Consider the following 9,328-nt stretch of genomic DNA (forward strand, 5'->3'; position numbering starts at 1 on the left):
CGTCAGCAACAACGAACACAGATAGTTCCTGTAGGCGCCTCCAAAATAAAATACGCTGATGAAATAAAAGAAAACATTTAAACTTAAACATTAAAAATAAGATAAAATGTGAATTTATCATCATGTCCACCGCTGAAAAAGAAGTCATTATTAGATTTAAGTACAATTTGAGGTACTTGTACTTTACTTGAGTTTTACACTATTATTATTCTGTTATTCCTGTAATTATTCAATCATTCTTTATAACTGTCTATAACTTCTGCAACACCACAATCTTAAACTCATTACTATTTAATCTCTGTCAGCCACTAACCCTTTGTATATAGGCTCTTATTCTATTTCTATTTCCATTTTTATTTTTTCTATTTTCTTATATGTATACACCCATACATACATTTCTATTCTGTATATTGTGTTAGATATTGTAATATAAGTATTATTTCTATTGTTTAACATTGTGTGAGTAGAACAACTGCAATAAACAAATTTCCCTGGATCAATAAAGTATTTTTGATTCTGATTCTACTTCATCAAATACACTGAACTTTTACTGCATTAATCTTGCAGCTTTAGTTACTTTAAATCAATAACAAGATAAATGATCAATATTATAGATTGAGTAACTTCATCAGTAGCTCTCATAAAGTCATTCAAATGAGCTCCAGGTGTTCCAGCTGCAACATTAAACTGATGAACATGTTAATGTTATATAATATACTGCATCATCAGTACTATATCGTGTACAGTACTTTGGTACTTAATATTAAAGAGTAAAAACAGAGTATTTGTACACTGCGGTATTACTACTATTAATACTTCTTTCACCACTTCATGTTTCACATTCGACAAACATAAAGTGTTTTAATTAAGTTTAATTTAATTTAGAAAGTTTACATTATTTTAAAAAAATGTAACTTTGAATCTCACTCCAAATAAGCTGCAAATGATTTACATATAAACTGTTTATATAATTTTAGAGTCATTTTCAGACTAAAGAAAGATGTCTTTTATTGATCTAATAAATATCATCAGTTCAATAAGAGATAATAAGAATAAATCAATAATTATTCATTTAATTTAATTATGTGTTTTTATTTTATGTCTTTGGTCAGACTTTGAAAATGTGTCTGTGTTTTCTAAATAAAATAAAAATGTGAATAAAACAAACATAAAGCTGAGAAATTCATATTATATTTTTACATATTTACAGTTTTATTATTTAGGAGGGAACATTCACACGACTTCCTGTCAGATTGTGTTAATTTGCGTGAACTTGATGCTCCGCCCCTCAAACCCTCTTCCTCTGTCGGGCTTCCGTCAGGTCCTAACGCCCTCCCAATTCAGAGCAACAATACAAGACCCTTTCATGTGTGTTTGTATAAAATACACTCAGGAAATATTTATGAATGTTTTATTAAAGCTTCAGTGAGTCGAGAAATATTTCAATCAGCATCATCTCATTATTCTACGGAAGCCGAAAACGGCCATGGATTTTTTTTTAGTTTTTATTAGATTAGATTAGATAAGATATTTCCTTTATTTGTCCCACAATGGGGAAATTCCAATGTTACAGCAGCAAAGTGGATAGAGAAAAAACTGTATAAAAAAAACAGTAAGAGTAGGAAAATAATAAATAAAAGATAAAAACACTATGTACAAGAGAAAAAACAGTAAGAATCCACAAACAACAGATAACACAAATAGCAGCAGCAGTTGCACATGGGCAATAGATTGCACAGTGAATATGGAATGCTATGCACTGTTATGTTGTGATAACAACTTATTATCTCATTATCTCAATATAACAAAGTTTGTTTTCTCGTGATAAATAATTAATAATGTGTTTGTCTTGATTTCAACCTACAGGAGCTGCCACAAACGGCTGCCAGTCAAGTAAACAAACTAACGTAAAGTGTAACTTACTGGTAGGCTACAGCTACAGCCAGTGGCTACGGAAGCCGTTCGTGGTAGCTCTTGTAGGTTGAAATCAAGATGACCACATTATTAATTAATTAGTTATCACGAGAAAACGATCTTTGTTATCTCGAGATAACAAAATAATAAGTCGTTATCACGACATAACAGTGCATTAAAAAAAAAAATCCATGTCCCTTCTCAGCTTCCGTATTATTCTCTTTGTTTATTTGATCAAATTTTAATCAATATTACAAATCAGAGTAAGAGCAGTTTTTGTGTCTCTGTCTGAAATAAAGGACACAAATAAAACCATGTGTTCGTGGCTTTGACTAATCTTTATTGTTCTCTGTGTAATGAACAGTGCTGACTCATGTCTTTGTTTGGTTTTTGGGTCATTTCAGATTAAACTGTCTCCGTTAATGAGGTCGACACCTCATTTGTATGTTAATGAGGGGGAGGGGCTGAGAGCAGTGTGCTCCCTACTGCTGGGAACACTGAGGTTGTTTTATTGTGAAAGGAAGAACCCTGGTCCTGGACTCAGACAGACACACAGACCTTTATGTTGTTTAGTTTTCATATTCTGTATTTGATGAATGTGTTTGTGTCAATAATAATCTGTACTCACTGAACCTGAGACAGGACACATTTAAAGACATTTAAAGATGAAGACGTGTATCCATGACGACACACAGACACACACACACACACACACACACAGTCAGTGAGTTGTACCCTTTAATAAAGTCTCGCTCTAATAACTTAATAAGTGCTGTTTCCACTGAGCTCAGTGCTTCTGTGGTTTATTGTAATAACAGGCTGTATGATGTGAACGTTAAAGAGGAACTGCTGCTTTAAATGTCATAAACAGAATAAATCTGTTGTCAAAGCTGCAGCAGCTTCGATCTGAGGACAGAGAGTTTGTTTATTTTCCATCATTAAAGATTCACAGCAGAGACAGAACGAAGGCGAACAAAGGCTGCAGCTTTCTTCTGTGAGAGCTGAGAGAAGACGGGTCCGAACAGGGGACAACAGAACCGCTGAGAGAAGATGGGTCCGAACAGGAGACAACAGAACCGCTGAGAGAAGACGGGTCCGAACAGGGGACAACAGAACCGCTGAGAGAAGACGGGTCCGAACAGGGGACAACAGAACCGCTGAGAGAAGACGGGTCCGAACAGGGAGACAACAGAACCGCTGAGAGAAGACGGGTCCGAACAGGAGACAACAGAACCGCTGAGAGAAGACGGGTCCGAACAGGGGACAACAGAACCGCTGAGAGAAGACGGGTCCGAACAGGAGACAACAGAACCGCTGAGAGAAGACGGGTCCGAACAGGGGACAACAGAACCGCTGAGAGAAGACGGGTCCGAACAGGAGACAACAGAACCGCTGAGAGAAGACAGGTCCAAAAGGGAACAACAGAACCACTGAGAGAAGACAGGAGACATGAATCTGTGATGAGGACAGAAATAAACAATAGAGACAATAAAATATTAATAAAGACTTTAGAACAAAGATGTTTCTGTTGATATTTATGGATCTTTAATGGACACAGGAGAGACCAGGAGAGACCAGGAGAAAGTCCACCACGTGAACAAATCTCAGCTCTTGAAGAGGTAGAGCCCTTTGGTTCAGATCCTGATTTGGGTTTATAATATTATAATGCTGCAGTTAATGCCAGTGGATCGTACTGAGATTGTCTGTTTTAGTGGAAAACAAATTAAATATGTTGTCAGAGAACATTTTACTTTCAGAATCAACATTTTTACAACTTGCCAGATACGTTAATAACATTTCATTATTATGTTAATAGAAAACCTAATTATGTTTCCCTCTCAATGGTAATATTCAGTTTTTAGCTTTTTAATGTTTCATTAAAGATATGAACAATGAAATGAGCTCTGCTATAACACAAATAATTAGGTTTACCTATGACCTTTAGTCAGATATGTATTTCATTAACATTGAGGTAAATATAGTACCAGATGATCAGATAATCAATATTAAAGGACTGATCAGGAGAGCGTTACAGTGAGAGAGGAAGGCTGCTTTCCATCCATGTAACATCTGTTAAACTCATTCACACACACAGTGGGCTCGGCTGTCCACTGCGGCTGATTTAATAAAGTCAGTTAATGAAAAAACCTTCACGAGCTGCATATTTACGGTGGGAAGGTCCTGCTGTCTGATTACCCACAATGCAGCGGGACATGAGCTGAACAGAGATGAAAGAAAAGCTGGAAATATCTGTTAATGTGATGAAGACACACAGAACGACACTCCGTCTCTAACCGGCCAAAAACAATGAGAGTTTAATAGTTTAATAAGAAATATATTATTAATGTCAGTAAATGTTCTCAGAGGTCTCAGAGACACAAACTGATGATATTCATAAAACATTCCTCGGTCTGCTTCAGGACGACGAGGCGGCTGCGGTTTCAGACCTGATGAGTCGATAAGATCTGGTTCAGCTCTTTGTTCTCTGGTATTTACCTGAGCTCCGTTATCTGCAGCTGATCTCTGGTCAGTGATTCCGACTGTCACTGAGCGTGTGCAAACAGCTCGTTGCCATCCAGCAGCATCACATGATGATGATAATGATGTCACTGACCTTGTTTCCACCAAACAAACCAAAAGTGTAATTGAACAGACTGAAGGACGGATCCAGTTCCTGCTGTTCAATCTGTTTCTGTGGAACTGGAATAACCTTCATCCAGTCCTGGACTGGAAAATGTTTAAATAAGGAAGTATTTATTTTTGTTAAGGTATAAAGGACATTAACATTTACACAGCATCAGGAGCAGTTTGGGGTTCAGTATTTTGTTTAAGGACACTTCAACAAGCAGCAGGAGGAGCCGGGAATCGAACCAACAACCTTCTGATTGGAGGACGACCGGTTCTATCTCGTAAAACACAGCCGCCCTGATGTTCTTCTACCACTGATCCTCTGTGTTTCTGTCGTCTGTTCATGTGAAGTGGAACGGAAACACACACACACACACACATTGTACAGCCCCCCTGTCTCCTGTTGAACTGGTTTTGTGTCGAGGTCAGCAGGATTATCCCAGCCTGCAGGCAGATCAGATACACACAATAACACACAGTAACACACAGTAACACACAATAACACACAGTAACACACAATAAGACACAGTAACGCACAGTAATGCACAATAACACACAGTAACACACAATAACACACAGTAACACACAGTAACACACAATAACACACAGTAACACACAATAAGACACAGTAACACACAGTAACACACAATAACACACAGTAACACACAATAACACACAGTAACACAGTAAACCACAGTAACACACAAAATAACACACAGTAACACACAATAACACACAGTAACACACAATAACACACAATAACACACAGTAACACACAGTAACACACAGTAACACACAATAACACACAGTAACACACAATAACACACAGTAACGCACAGTAACACACAATAACACACAGTAACACACAGTAACACACAATAACACACAGTAACACACAATAACACACAGTAACACACAGTAATGCACAATAACGCACAGTAACACACAATAACACACAGTAACGCACAGTAACACACAATAACACACAGTAACACACAATAAGACACAGTAATGCACAGTAATGCACAATAACGCACAGTAACACACAATAACACACAGTAACACACAATAACACACAGTAACGCACAGTAATGCACAATAACGCACAGTAACACACAATAACACACAGTAACACACAGTAACACACAATAACACACAGTAACGCACAGTAACACACAATAACACACAGTAACACACAATAACGCACAGTAACACACAGTAACACACAATAACACACAGTAACACACAATAACGCACAGTACACACACAGTAACACACAGTAACACACAATAACACACAGTAACACACAATAAGACACAGTAACGCACAGTAACACACAATAACACACAGTAACACACAATAACGCACAGTAACACACAGTAACACACAATAACACACAGTAACGCACAGTAATGCACAATAACGCACAGTAACACACAATAACACACAGTAACGCACAGTAACACACAATAACACACAGTAACACACAGTAACACACAGTAACACCGAGGAACGCACAGTAACACACAATAACACACAGTAACACACAGTAACACACAATAAGACACAGTAACGCACAGTAACACACAATAACACACAGTAACACACAATAACACACAGTAACACACAATAACACACAATAACACACAGTAACACACAGTAACACACAGTAACACCGAGGAACGCACAGTAACACACAATAACACACAGTAACGCACAGTAACACACAATAACACACAGTAACACACAGTAACACACAATAACACACAGTAACACACAATAACACACAGTAACACACAGTAATGCACAATAACGCACAGTAACACACAATAATACACAGTAACGCACAGTAACACACAATAACACACAGTAACACACAATAAGACACAGTAATGCACAGTAATGCACAATAACGCACAGTAACACACAATAACACACAGTAACACACAATAACACACAGTAACGCACAGTAATGCACAATAACGCACAGTAACACACAATAACACACAGTAACGCACAGTAACACACAATAACACACAGTAACACACAATAACACACAGTAACACACAATAACGCACAGTAACACACAGTAACACACAATAACACACAGTAACACACAATAACGCACAGTAACACACAGTAACACACAGTAACACACAATAACACACAGTAACACACAATAAGACACAGTAACGCACAGTAACACACAATAACACACAGTAACACACAATAACGCACAGTAACACACAGTAACACACAATAACACACAGTAACGCACAGTAATGCACAATAACGCACAGTAACACACAATAACACACAGTAACGCACAGTAACACACAATAACACACAGTAACACACAGTAACACACAGTAACACCGAGGAACGCACAGTAACACACAATAACACACAGTAACACACAGTAACACACAATAACACACAGTAACACACAATAACACAGTAACACACAATAACACAGAGGAACGCACAGTAACACACAATAACACACAGTAACACACAGTAACACACAATAACACACAGTAACACACAATAACACACAGTAACGCACAGTAACACACAATAACACACAATAACACACAGTAACACACAGTAACACACAGTAACACACAATAACACACAGTAACACACAATAACACACAGTAACACACAATAACGCACAGTAACGCACAGTAATGCACAATAACGCACAGTAACACACAATAACGCACAGTAACGCACAGTAACACACAATAATGCACAGTAACACACAGTAACACACAGTAACACAGAGGAACGCACAGTAACACACAATAACACACAGTAACACACAGTAACACACAATAACACACAGTAACACACAATAACACAGGAACGCACAGTAACACACAATAACACACAGTAACACACAGTAACACACAGTAACACACAATAACACACAGTAACACACAATAACACAGAGGAACGCACAGTAACACACAATAACACACAGTAACACACAGTAACACACAATAACACACAGTAACACACAATAACACACAGTAACACACAGTAACACACAATAACACAAAGTAACACACAGTAACACACAATAACACACAGTAACGCACAGTAACGCACAGTAACACACAATAATGCACAGTAACACACAGTAACACACAGTAACACAGAGGAATGCACAGTAACACACAATAACACACAGTAACACACAGTAACACACAATAACACACAGTAACACACAATAACACACAGTAACACACAGTAACACACAATAACACAAAGTAACACACAATAACACACAGTAACGCACAGTAACACACAATAACACACAGTAACACACAGTAACACACAATAACACACAGTAACGCACAGTAACACACAATAACACACAATAACGCACAGTAACACACAGTAACACACAATAACACACAGTAACACACAGTAACACACAGTAACACACAGTAACACACAGTAACACACAATAACACACAGTAACACACAATAACACACAGTAACGCACAGTAACACACAATAACACACAGTAACACACAATAACGCACAGTAACACACAGTAACACACAATAACACACAGTAACGCACAGTAATGCACAATAACGCACAGTAACACACAATAACACACAGTAACGCACAGTACACACAGTAACACACAATAACACACAGTAACACACAGTAACACCGAGGAACGCACAGTAACACACACAATAACACACAGTAACACACAATAACACACAGTAACACACAATAACACAGTAACACACAATAACACAGAGGAACGCACAGTAACACACAATAACACACAGTAACACACAGTAACACACAATAACACACAGTAACACACAATAACACACAGTAACGCACAGTAACACACAATAACACACAGTAACACACAGTAACGCACAGTAACACACAATAACACACAATAACACACAGTAACACACAGTAACACACAGTAACACACAGTAACGCACAGTAACACACAATAACACACAGTAACGCACAATAACGCACAGTAACGCACAGTAATGCACAATAACGCACAGTAACACACAATAACGCACAGTAACGCACAGTAACACACAATAATGCACAGTAACACACAGTAACACACAGTAACACACAATAACACACAGTAACACACAATAACACACAGTAACGCACAGTAACACACAATAACACAAAGTAACACACAGTAACACACAATAACACACAGTAACGCACAGTAACACACAATAACACACAGTAACGCACAATAACGCACAGTAACACACAGTAATGCACAATAACGCACAATAATGCACAGTAACACACAGTTACGCACAGTAACACACAATAACACACAGTAACACACAATAACACACAGTAACACACAGTAACACACAGTAACACACAATAACACAAAGTAACACACAATAACACACAGTAACGCACAGTAACACACAATAACACACAGTAACACACAGTAACACACAATAACACACAGTAACACACAGTAACACACAATAACACACAATAACGCACAGTAACACACAGTAACACACAATAACACACAGTAACACACAATAACGCACAGTAACACACAGTAACACACAGTAACACACAATAACACACAGTAACACACAATAAGACACAGTAACGCACAGTAACACACAATAACACACAGTAACACACAATAACGCACAGTAACACACAGTAACACACAATAACACACAGTAACGCACAGTAATGCACAATAACGCACAGTAACACACAATAACACACAGTAACGCACAGT

General features: G+C 37.7%; 1 long non-coding RNA gene across 1 annotated transcript in view; it reads right to left on the reverse strand.

Moving 5' to 3' along the window:
- Positions 1-9,328, reverse strand: part of LOC127362391 (uncharacterized) — a 72,839-nt gene that overhangs the window by 43,615 nt on the left and 19,896 nt on the right. The window lies entirely within an intron of this gene.

This window comes from Dicentrarchus labrax, unplaced genomic scaffold (assembly GCF_905237075.1).
Source record: "Dicentrarchus labrax unplaced genomic scaffold, dlabrax2021, whole genome shotgun sequence".
In the NCBI taxonomy this organism is placed as follows: domain Eukaryota; kingdom Metazoa; phylum Chordata; class Actinopteri; family Moronidae; genus Dicentrarchus; species Dicentrarchus labrax.